Source organism: Leptonychotes weddellii, chromosome 3 (assembly GCF_054177405.1).
Source record: "Leptonychotes weddellii isolate Sample4059 chromosome 3, ASM5417740v2, whole genome shotgun sequence".
Taxonomy (NCBI): Eukaryota; Metazoa; Chordata; class Mammalia; order Carnivora; family Phocidae; genus Leptonychotes; species Leptonychotes weddellii.
This window is the reverse complement of record NC_138371.1, coordinates 130,371,248-130,383,562: the sequence shown is the minus strand read 5'-3', so window position 1 is coordinate 130,383,562 and position 12,315 is coordinate 130,371,248. Positions and strand designations below refer to the sequence as shown.

Sequence of the window (12,315 nt, the reverse complement as noted above, 5' to 3'; positions counted from 1 at the left end):
ATTATCTTTTTAGCAAAAAAAGGCTGGTGCTCTCATCCTTGTTTTTATTTGTTTATTTTTCAAATGTGTAAAATCAGATAATACCAGCATCACGATGGGCTGTTTGGATGCCATCAACATGTAGTGGCCCATGGTCCAGCATTCAGGCTCTGTTGAGGCCCCATAGCAAGCATGGAGCTGCTTTTCAAGCATGCTTTCAAGCTCCTGAGGAAGACATGGCCTTATTCCACAGCCCAAGATGTTTGTACTGTGATTACCATATTGAGACTTGTCAGAGGCTCCTGCAATACCCATATAGTCCAGAAACTTCCAGTATATAAAGCTCAAGTGACAGGCCAGTTTGCCAGCAGCTTGGATTCCCTGAAGAAAGACCTTACACAGATACTTTCTGTACTCTTTCAAAAACAATGTAAGTGCGTTCTCTCAGCAACTGTAACAGCTCCTATATTCAAGGAAATATATTATTTTCATCAGAGAAAGTGATCAGATCGTTTTAAGATTTTCTTTCTACAAGCCCTAAAGAAGGCTTTTTTCTTTACTTCCACCTCTATTCCTCTCAACCCCAACCCTCAGTTGTTTGTTTCTTATTATTTTCCCAACTCCTTCCTGCAAGAGTTCATCTCCGTGCAAAACATAGGCAAACTGAGGTCGCCAACATAGTTTGTGAAAGAAGAGAAATCTGCTCATTCATGCAAGATAATTATTTCTTTTGCTTTCCTCTCTCAACTTTGAGTGATAACTCCAATGAGGGCGAAAGCTCTGCTTCTTCAGGAAGTGACTCTATTTTAGAATGTCATTTTACATCGTGAAGTTCTATACCACAGAATCTTGATAAAGTACTTGGAGAAACTCTTTGTAGAGTAACAATTTTAGCAGAGGTAAATTCACATTAAGTTTTCTGCAACAATTAGAGCAATATGATTGGCAGGCCTAGGATGATATGATGTCTATTTTATGCACTGCAGCTTGGATAAAAATGGTTGGATATGCAATAAGGAGAAGTAGGGGTTATGCTGTGGAAACTTACTTCACCAATTTGAATATTTATCTTATTGTAGGCGTCCTAGGAGATTTCAAGTTTAACTCAACATATGGTCTGTAAATTTTAAATTAAATTTATTTTATAAATTTGACACAATAGGAGTTAAGCTCAAATGAAGGATATAAGCATATGGTGGATTTTCCACTAATTGAGAGCCTTACACCATGAGAAGTAAGTAGAAGAGGGGTTTAGTAGCTTTAGTTTCATTTTTATGACTATATATAACTGAACAGATTACTTTTATTGTTTGTTAGTTGTTATTCTAAAGCATAGGTGGAAAAGATTTTTTAATAAAGCACATTCAAGGAAATAACTGTTCCACTAAAACAATTTAGATTTTTATATATGTATATATTTTCATATATAATTATATGCATATATGCACTCATGTATTCATAACCACATATATTTCTGCTCATCCAACAGTTATTCCTCTTTTTTACTGCTTTATTGAAGTACAATTGATAAATAACATTTTAAGATATTTAAGGTGTACAATGTGACGATTTGACATATGTATACATTGTGAGCTATCCCCCTTTAATAAGACAGTACATTTCCAAATGATAGATATCTCTAATCTCAGGACATCTTTGGAGAGAGGGATTTTTCAACCTCCCACACACCTCCCACTAACTCTCTAATCCTCTCTAACCTAGCTCCTGCTCCCATCACTCCACAAAAATCACCCAGAATAAATTCACCACGGATCTGAATCCCCTAAATGCGCAAATGTTTTTAGTCTTCGTATCCTTCCCAGTATCTGAATCAGTTGACAACTCTTTGTAGGAAGAAGAGTTTTCTTCTTGCAACATTTTTCCTTAGCTTCCTTGACACTGTACTCTCATGATTAACTGGTTCCTCTTTCCCTTTACTTATTCTTTTTCCTTGCTTATATTTAAACAAAGAACACACTTTTCAGACCTGATTCTAACTCATCAGTATGATGAATGTATTTTCCTCTTGTCTTCCCCCTTTCTACTGAACTCTCCTCAGAAATGTAGACATAGGCATTAAGCTGAATGGTTTATTTGTTGTAAACTAAACATCGAGTAGAATGGTTTAAGGCCATGAGCTTTCCAAACAGCACAAAAATCTTTATTTCTGCTTGGTGAAGTGAAGGAGCCAGGAAATGTTAAGTATTCTGCCAGCTTTGCCTTAGCCCCTCTTCACTTTTGGCCACATCCAGGCTCCTTCCTGATTTTGCTAATACAGCAAGGCCCCTGTATCAAGAAGTAGCTCTGGACAAAACCTACCAGCTTCCTCAACACCACCACACAAAATATAGACCTCCAAAAAAGCTGTTTCTGCATACTGAGAGTCCAAAAGATTCATTCCCTTTGTGCCTGGGCCATTTCCCTGAGTTTTCCTTCCAAATCATGGGGCTGTGTAGAATTCTACTGAGAAAAGTGGTAACTATGGAGTTACACAAATTTTCTTTTCTCCCCTCATTTTCCATGATCCCTCACTGGTGCTTGTGAGAGGAGAGTGAATCTTCTCTCAATATTTTCTCTGCTACCATTTTCGTTTCTAGCCTAAAGATTTTGGAGTGTGAGACAAACTTTTCTTCTGTTTCCATGGCTGACATGGGATTTTTCTTGTTTTCTGGGAAGATTACTTTGGTATTTCAACAAAGATCTGGGGGTAAGAGAGCTGGATACCTCTCTTCAAGCAGCTGCTATTTTGGAAATAATACCACACACTAAGATTTTTTTTTTTTTTTTTGGATATACAACTTTTGCCAATTTTTTCAGTCTACATGCAGAAGGAAATTAAGGGTCTCTACAATCAACTGTATGACTCTTTATCATCAGTTCTTAAATGTAATTTGCAGGTTTTCTCTTATACATAAGTATAATCCAGGATGAAACATCTCCCCTCAAATGTTTCGGAAAATGTTTTGAGATCCACAGGGGAAGGAAGCTCTAGGATTCCCACATGAAAAAAATTGTAATATTCATTGGGGTCTCAATAGAGCATGCATTTTGTAAACAAAGAGAAACAGAAAATATACATTTTAAAATACACATTTTAAAAACAATGAGAGTTACCAGAAAAAAGATAAAGTGTATATGTTAAGTATATATATATATACACACACACATATATAAAGGAGAGTCACAGTATTGTTATAGAGATTTTTTTTTTATTTTAGAAGTGAAATAAAATTATTTTTATGGGGGTGCTGATATCCCTCATAACTGCCTGATCTGGAGGTTTTAGAAAAATATGGTTTGATAAGCTGAATCATCTATTCCTATTTCTGAAGATACATTGTAGTTCTAAAGTTTATTATACAGAAGGAAAAAAAAATGGCTCTCAGGGAAAGAGAAATAGCACATTTTTACAAGAGAAAATAAAATCACTTTGTTTGGAAACTGGTATTTCCATTCTAGGAAACTTTAATCCAACTGGCTGTGTGTGTGAAATAATGAGCCCAGGAGTCAACAGACTTTTTTTTTTCCAATAGCAAAGGTCACAAGCCTTTGGTTGTACACACTGGAGCTGTTCAAACTTGCAGGGTACATGAGCTTCATTTGAAAAGCCTTTCTGTGTGATGGCTACTGTGTCTCCATTAGTCAGAGTATAGCTTATTTCAAGGGTGAGGGTGGCATGTTCAAATGCTGAATTTAGACAAGAATCTTAAGAAATATAATTTTGTTGGTAATTGCAAAATGACATTTAGTCATTTCAAGTAACATCTTAGTATGGTTCCACTTCAAGGGAATAGTCATTTTAGACATTGGTTAAATACATTTTTTTTCCCAAAATGCTGGGAAAACTAGGTAAATTATGCATTTATATAGCCATTAAAATATTGTGATGGTTAATTTTGTGTGTCAGTGTGACTGGGTCACAGGGTGCACAGATTAAAGGTTTTTTCTGAGTGTGTCTGTGAGGGTATTTCTGGATGAGATTAACATTTGAACAGGTGAATTCAGGAACATCTCTCCAATGTGGATGGGCATGATGCCTTCCTGCCTGCCTGCTTGAAATGGGACATTAGTCTTCTGCTCTTTGACGTGGATTAATACTCTTGGTTCCCATAGTCCTCAGGTCTTTGGACTTGGACTAGTATTACACCACTGGCTTTCTTGGGCCTCCAGTTTCCAGACCGCAGATTATGGGAATTCTCAGCCTCCACAAAAACAATACTCCATTCCTGGGGCCATTGCAGAGATGAGTGCCACTGTCAAGGACTTGAAAGATGTGAGGGTGAGGATTCCCACCCATCCTCACTCAGCTCTCCTGAGTACAGCCTGTGTAGAAGACAGATGGATCTTGGAGATTGGCACTGGATTATTGTAAATTAAACCAGGTGGATACTCAAATTGCAGCTTCTGTACCAGACGTGGTTTAATTGCTTAAGCAAATTAACACATCCCCTGGTACCTAGTATGAAGTTATTGATCTGACAAATGCCTTTTTCTCTACCTTGTCTGTAAGGTTCACCAAAAACAGCTTGTTTTTAGCTGGCAAGACCAGCAATACACCTTCACTGTCTTACCTCAAGGTTAGGTCAAGCATAACCCTATGTCATTATTTAGTTCACAGAGATTTTGATCACCTTTGTCTCCACAAGATGTCACACTGGTCCATTACATTGATGACATGCCGATTGAGCAATAGGTAGCAACTACTTTAGACGCAACAGTGACACATTTGCATATCAAAGGGTGAGAAATAAATCCAACAGAAGTTCAAGGAACTCTTGCCTCTGTGAAATTTTCAGGAGCCCTGTGCTTTGGGTGATGTTGAGATATCTCTTCTAAAATGAAGGATAAGTTGTTGCACCTGGTCCCTGCTACAACCAAAAAGGAAACACAATGCCTAGTGGAGCTCTTTGCATTTTGGAGGCAACATATTCCTCATCTGGGTGTGTTACTCTGGCCCATTTACCAAAGGACCTTAAAATCTGCTAGTTTTCAGTGGAGCCCAGAAAAAGACAAGGCTCTGCAACAGAACAAGATTTTCATTCTGTAGCTTGAACCAAAGGATCCGGCAGATCTATGGTGCATTAAGAATTGGTGGCAGATAGTGATGCTGTTGAAGCCTTTGGCAGGCCCTTTTAAGTGCATTGCAACTTAGGATTTTGAAGCAATGCCTTGTCATCCTCAGCAAACAACTATTCTCCCTTTGAGGAACAGTTTTTGCCTGCTACTGGGCCTCGGTCGAGACTGAATACTTAACCGTGAGCCACCAAGTTACCATGAGAACTCACTTCACCACACAATATATGCTGCCACGTGGCTCATGGAATTCACTGGTTTCACCATGTTCCCCACCACCCTGAAGCAGCAACATTTCTTTTTTTTCCCTATGAATTTATGTTCTGCTGGCCCAAAATCTTAGAGGGAGGAATGCTTCTACCAGGAGACACAAAAATAATTCTGTTTAACTGCAAGTTAAGACTGCCGCTCAGGCAGTTTGGATTTCTCATGCCTCTGAATCAGCAGGCAAAGAAGAAAGTTGCAGTACTGGCTGGGGTGAATGATTCTGAATACCAAGGGAAACTGGACTACTCCCCAGTGGAGGTAAAGGAAGAGAATGTTCAGAATACAAGAGATTCCTTAGGGATCTCTTAGTATTACCATGCCCTGCAATTAAGGTCAATGGAAAAGAACAACAACTCAATCCAGACACTACTACTAAAGGCACAGATTCTTCAGGAATGAAAGTTTGGGTCACCATACCAGGTAAAGAACCAAGACTTGCTGAGGTGCTTCTGAAGTCAATGGGAATGCAGAGTGAGTAGTGCAAGAAGGTGGTCGTCAATACCACCTGTGAGCATGTGACCACCAAAGATTAGATATATTTGTTTTCCTTGTCTCTTATTCCTTTATTATGTAACATGGGATACATAAGATGTATTGACTTCATATCATTGCATTAATTACTGTTAATTTTAATTTGCACTATTTAAATTAAGGGATATCAAATGGAAGAGTAAATATCACTCAAGGACTTTACCTTCTCTTCTGGGAAGGGATTATTGTACTTTTGGTTTATGCTGGATAGTTGTAACATGTTAGGCAGAATTATGACCTTGTTATTTTATTTATTTGGAGAAAAATATGGTTTAAGGAGATTCATATGAGTTCCAAGTTGACAAGGGGTTGACTTGTGAGAGTTAATTTTATTTGTCTATGTAACTAGGCCACAGTGTATCCAGATTAAACATTTCTGGGTGTGTCTGTGAGGGTATTTCCAGATGAGATTATCATTTGAATTGGTGGACTCCTAAAGTAAATTACCCTTCCCCATGTAGTGGGCATTATCCAGTCCACTGAGGGCCTGAACAGGACAAAAAGTGGAGGATGGGAGGATTTACTCCCTCCCTGCCTGCCTACATGCTTGATTGAGCTAGGACATCAGCTTTCTCCTATCCTTGGACTGGACTGTTAGATTTGTTTCTCTGAAGAACCCTGATTAATAAAAATATGCAAGAATATTATACTTTCAGTGCTAGCCAGATAATATAATTAAGTAAAAAAACTTTAAATATTACTGTGGTGCAATTTAAGGAAACTAAATAAAATCTCCTGCTTACAGTTATGTACCTGCCAAGCCCCTGCCTCCACCATCACCACTGACTTGTTATCTCAAATTCAACAATTTCAGATCTTTTTCTTTGAATCTGTAGGTACATCTCTAGTATGGTCATTAAAATACAAATGTAGCAATCTGTGATACTTCTCTTATTAATTATCACCTTGGGAGTAATTAGAAAGGGCAGCAACTTCAGAGCAACTTAGAGTTATGGGAGCAGAGGGGTTTGACAAAAATGCTGAGTATGTGGACTGCAAACTTTGTCTCTATCAACATTTTACTGGAGAACTGACTCTAATTGTTAAAGCCTGCAAAGGCCATGTCACAAAATGATGAAGAGTGTCATTTCTAGAACCAAATTACCAAGGTTTGAAACTGGGCTAAAACAGTTTCTAGTTGTGTGAATTTGGCTATGTTATTTAGCATTTTTCTTACCGTGTCCTCATTTGTAAAATGTGGATGATACCTTACAGGGTTATTTTAAATATTAAATATATTAATAAGCAAGAATATATAACAGTGTGCAGCATATTTTAATTAAGAAGTGTTACCAAGTTTCAAAAAGTGGTGAATACAGTGGATATTTAATAATATGTATATGGCTTTAAGTTATATATTGCTTAGACTGAAGTCTGCCAAGAACATAAAACCTTTACATATATATTTATTTATTTGTAGTAGTACTTTATGCAAATGCATCCTTAGCAATATTTTTTCTGGCTAGTTTCACCTATGTTTATGTATAAATTTGAAACTTCTATGTACATAAAAAAATATGAATACTTACCAAATTGTGTTTAAGTGTGCTATTTTAAGATCTCACTATGATTTGAACTACACAGACTTGTATAAACATGGGCATATGTCCCCATCCTTTTGTGACATATTAAACATTTTTAATTTAAATTTAACAGTTTTCAATTAATTTAGCTCTTATATTTTCTTGAAGCTTTCATCTACTTAGAGATAAAACATGTACTCTACATATGTTTAATTATTTCAAATTCCAAGAAGCACATAAATTTTATGACACCATAAAATGTATTTTAATAGTTTTTATTATTTAATTATATAGTTCTGTATAACTGAGAAGAAATAAAACCAAAAAGTATAAAATAATTTTCTATTACTTCTCAACCATGAAACCATGTAGGTTTTAATTTTTCCTCTTCTTCATCCAAATGTCAAATCATAATTTAATAATAAAATTGTGATCTGCAATTACTGCAAGGCATTTCTGAGATTGGTGGTGGTATGTAGAGTATAATATTAATATTTTTTATGAAGTTGCTATTCTATGTTGGTTACTGAGGTTTCTGGCTACTTTTTGTGTTTATAACAAAACTTTTTCTTCAATGAAATACCATAAGTAATTGTAATGGATACTTTATCATGTTCATTTATTTCATATTGGTTTGCTGAGGTTACTATGTTTATACTGTGTTTTATGCTTTGAGTACTTTTACCATACCTACTTTACCATATTGTTGTACTTATATATGCATTCCATATTTATCCCAGTTATTTTATGTATTTCGTGACCAAATTTTCATATAAACTCACCTCAGAGTAAGAGTTTTTTTCTTTCTATAATCAGTATCTCTATATCTACTATGTAAGCCTCTGTTTTCCAAGGTCTTAAGCTAAGGTCGTCGGCTTAGGAAGTGGGGCCATATTGGGGTAGAGCCAAATGACTTGTGGCCAGTTAACCACTTAATCCTCACAACTAAGAAGCTATGAGGAAGACTAGCTAGGCACAAATTTTCCTATTTAGGATATAAGAAAATGGACACAAAGCAGTTTAATGACTTTTATATTTCATTCAGGACCCATGTGGATAATCCAGAATAAGCTTCTCTTTTCAATAACCTTAACTTAATCTCATCTTTGCCATGTACGATAATATTCACAAGTCCCAGGTTAGGATGTAGACATCTCTTTTTGAGGGCCATCATTTAGCCCACTACATAGGGTGACCCAATCAATCAGAAGAGATGTTACATAGGGGGAGAAAATCCAGTAATATGTTGTCTGTAAGAAATTCACTAAACAAAAAAGGATACAAAGCCCCCAAATAATTCAATATAGAAATTTTAATATCAAATGATATATAATTTAAGCTAAAAGTATCATAAGCAGTAATACTTTAAATACATATAAACAGAAAATAGATTCAGAAGTTACAACAATTTTAAATTGTTAATATATAACCCCCAGTTTTATAAATACACAACTAAAAAGTTGGAGAGGGAAAAGAACAAATAAACTATTACAGTTTTAAATTTACCTCTCAGAAAGAAATATGCCAATCACATAATAAAAGGAAATCTATATATGAAATTATAATAATGTGATTAATATGCTTGAAACCAAAAAAACAAGACTAGAGACTTTCTTAACTTGACCTAGTGTGTATATTAAAAGTTAATAACAAAGATGATTTTCTTTTTGTTTTTCCTTTTGTGGTAAGAGCATTTAACATAAAATCTACCCCTGTGACAGATTATTAATTATATACAACATAGTACTATTAATCATATATTATAGTAGATCTCCAGAACTTATTTTTCTTGTGTAACTGAAATGTTGTATCCTTTGATTGACATCTCATCATTTTCCCCCTGCCCAGGACTTGGTAACTAGTTTCTAGTTGTGTGAATTATACTCTCTGCTTCTATGTGTTTGACACAAACATGATTCTTAATAGAAAATTGTTAGAAATATTTCTTGTGGGACCTGAAACAAGATAAGAATTCTCACTATTGCCACTACTAATAAATAAAGGATTAAAATCTATGGCCAGCAAAATTATTTTTTTAAAATAAGATGTAACAGTTATAAGGATTGGTATAGAAAAGTCAAAATGTTATTTGTAGATGATATGATTATAAAATAAGATATAACAGTTATAAGGCTTGGTATAGAAAAGTGACAATGTTATTTGCAGATGATATGATTATCTATATAGAAAACTCAACAGGATCAAGAGACATTTATAGAGCTATGAGAAAATTTAGCAAATATCCTATTGTGCAAGACCAATTATGGAGCCATCTGTGTTTTTCTATACCATCAATAGTCAATTAAAATATAATAGAAAATGAGATATTATTCATAACATCAGAAAAAGAGATGATACAGATGGATAACTTTTCTTATCAAATACTATGGCAAAATGACAATGCCATGCTTTAAGCAAAATGGTGAAATTGATTGGTGTAGGGCCTTATAAATAATATGAGTATAGTGGGCTGAATGGTGACTCTTCAAAATACATGTCATGACCTACTTTTTGGACCTATAATTATCACCTTATATGGTAAAATGGTGGCTGTTCTTTTATATGGCAAAAAATGTGTTTAAGGATCTTGAAAGGTGGAGGTTATCTGGATTATCAAGGTGGGCCCTAAATGCCATCACAAGTGAGAGAAAGACAGAGGGAGATTTTACACACAGATACATAGAGAAGAAAGTGATGTAAAGGTGGATCAAAAAGAGATGTGGTCATGAGTCAAGGAAAGATAGATGTGGCCATGAACCAAGGAAAGACAATAACAACAATAAGTTAGAAGAGAAAGGAATGGGTAACCCCCAGAGCCTCTGAAAGGAGTGTGGCCCTCTTGACACCCTGATACCTTTCATGTTACCCCGAGAAATAACTTGTGAGGTGAGCCCCAGCATCTTTGAAGAGCTTTGGTTATCTCTTTTCTGTAGGCCAGAAATTACAGCGTGGAACTGCTGCTAGTGAACAGTGATCCTTCTATGAAATGGGGATAACTGATGTCATGGTGTCAGAGAACAGGGGCCAGAACTCAATCACCAAAGACAAGGTGGGTCTGGTTACCAAAATGGATCACGAAGTCAAAGCGGTAACCAGAAGTGTTGAGAAAGAGATAGGGAGTCTATGAAATTGTTGATTAATGAAATGTAATGGAAGAGCTCTATATTGAGTAACTTGAATCACCAAAACAGAACCATGTTCCCTCAATCAGTTCCCAGACGTGAACCACTTTATAGACCCAGAACTCCTTGAATGAAGGGTAGGCTGGCTTCCTTTGAGAAAGAGTCCAGAAATGCCAAAAATTTATACTGTTGATCTTTCTCCCAGACTTCTTAAAAGGAGCATATAGCCTTTTAGTGGGTTTACTACAAACTGGGGAAAAAGAAATATCCAGATTTTTTGAGGATTACTAGACATTGGCTCTGAAGTGACACTAATTCCAGGAGATCCATATGTCATTGTGGTTTATTACTCAGAGGAAAGATTTATGGAGGTCAAGTGATCAATGGAGTTTTAGCTCAGGTTCATCTTGCACTGGGCCCATTTTGTCCTCAAGACCATCCTGTGGTTATTTCCCCAGTTTCAGAATGTATAATTGGAATGGACTTACTTAGCAACTGCCAGAATTCCACACATTGTTTCCCGTACCCGTGGAGTGAGGACCGCTGTGGTAGGAAAGGTGATGTGGGAACCACTAGAGCTGCCTCTATTTCGGATAAATAGTAAACCCAAACCAAATATCACATTTATGTAATTATTTGAGAAAGTAATGCCACCATCAAGGACTTGAAAGATGCAGAGGTGCTGATACCCACTACATCCCTATTCAAATTACCTTATTTGTCCTGTGCAGAAAACAGATGGATCTTGTGGCATGACAGCAGAGTTTTATAAAATTAACCAAATGGGGACTGCAATTGCAGCTGCTATTCCAGATGTTACTTCATTGCTTCAACAAATTAACACATCCCTTGGTACCTAGTTTGCAGCCATCGATCTGGCAAATATTTTTTTTTCCTTGAGGAGTGGTAGTAAAGATCACAAGAAGCAATTTGCTCTCAGCTCAGAAGGCCAGCAATACACCTCCATTGTCCTCCCTCAGGGTTATCTCCATCCCTGTGTGATAATTTAGTCTGTAGGGAGCTTGATTGCTTTTTCCTTTCACAAGATATTATACCAGTCTACTATATTGATGATGTTATGCTTATTAGGTATAATAAGCAAGAAGTAACTACTACTCTAGGCTTATTGTTACAACATTTGCATGTTGAAAGGTGAGAAATATATTCCACAAAAATTCAGGGGACTTTCACCTTAGTAAAATTTCCAGGAGGCCTGTGGTGTGGGGCATTTTGAGACATTTCTTCTAAGGCGAAGGATAAGTTGTTGCATCTGTTCCCCTCCTATAAGAAAAAAAGAGGCACCTCACTTGGGTGTTATATTCTGAGCCAGCTAGCAAGTAACCTGAAAGTCTGCTAGTTTTGTTTGGGGCCCAGCATAAGAGAAGGTTGTGCAACAGGCCCAGCCTCCATGCAAGATGCTCTGCCATTTGAGCTCCAAGAGTCAGCAGACATTGAAGATTAGATTACTACCACAATTGTAAAGAAGTTTTCATTCCCACTAATAAAATAACGCAAATAAGAAGGCGATAAGATACCACTTTATGGACATCAACTTGGCAAAAAAAGAGAAATTCAGATAACATCAAGTTTTGATAAGGATGGGGGAAAAGAACTGTGAATATCTTGCTGTTAAGAGTGAAGCCTAGTAGCCACTCTGGAAAACAGTGTGGAGGTTCCTCAAAAAGTTGAAAATAGAGCTACCCTACGACCCAGCAATTGCACTAATTACCCCAAAGATACAAATGTAGTGATCTGGAGGGGTACATGCACCCCAATGTTTATAGCAGCAATGTCCACAATAGCCAAACTATGGAAAGAGC

General features: G+C 36.4%; 1 long non-coding RNA gene across 5 annotated transcripts in view; it reads left to right on the top strand.

The window, feature by feature from the left end:
• Positions 1-5,367: 5,367 nt before the first annotated feature.
• LOC115940736 (uncharacterized) overlaps positions 5,368-12,315 on the top strand; it is a 127,298-nt gene continuing 120,350 nt past the window's right edge. Inside the window, exon 1 of one of the 5 annotated variants that reach the window (XR_014143800.1) lies at positions 5,368-5,790. This is a non-coding gene — a long non-coding RNA (uncharacterized LOC115940736). The remainder of the gene's footprint in view (positions 5,791-12,315) is intronic. The other 4 variants (XR_014143802.1, XR_014143801.1, XR_014143799.1 and 1 more) reach the window with 4 other exon arrangements.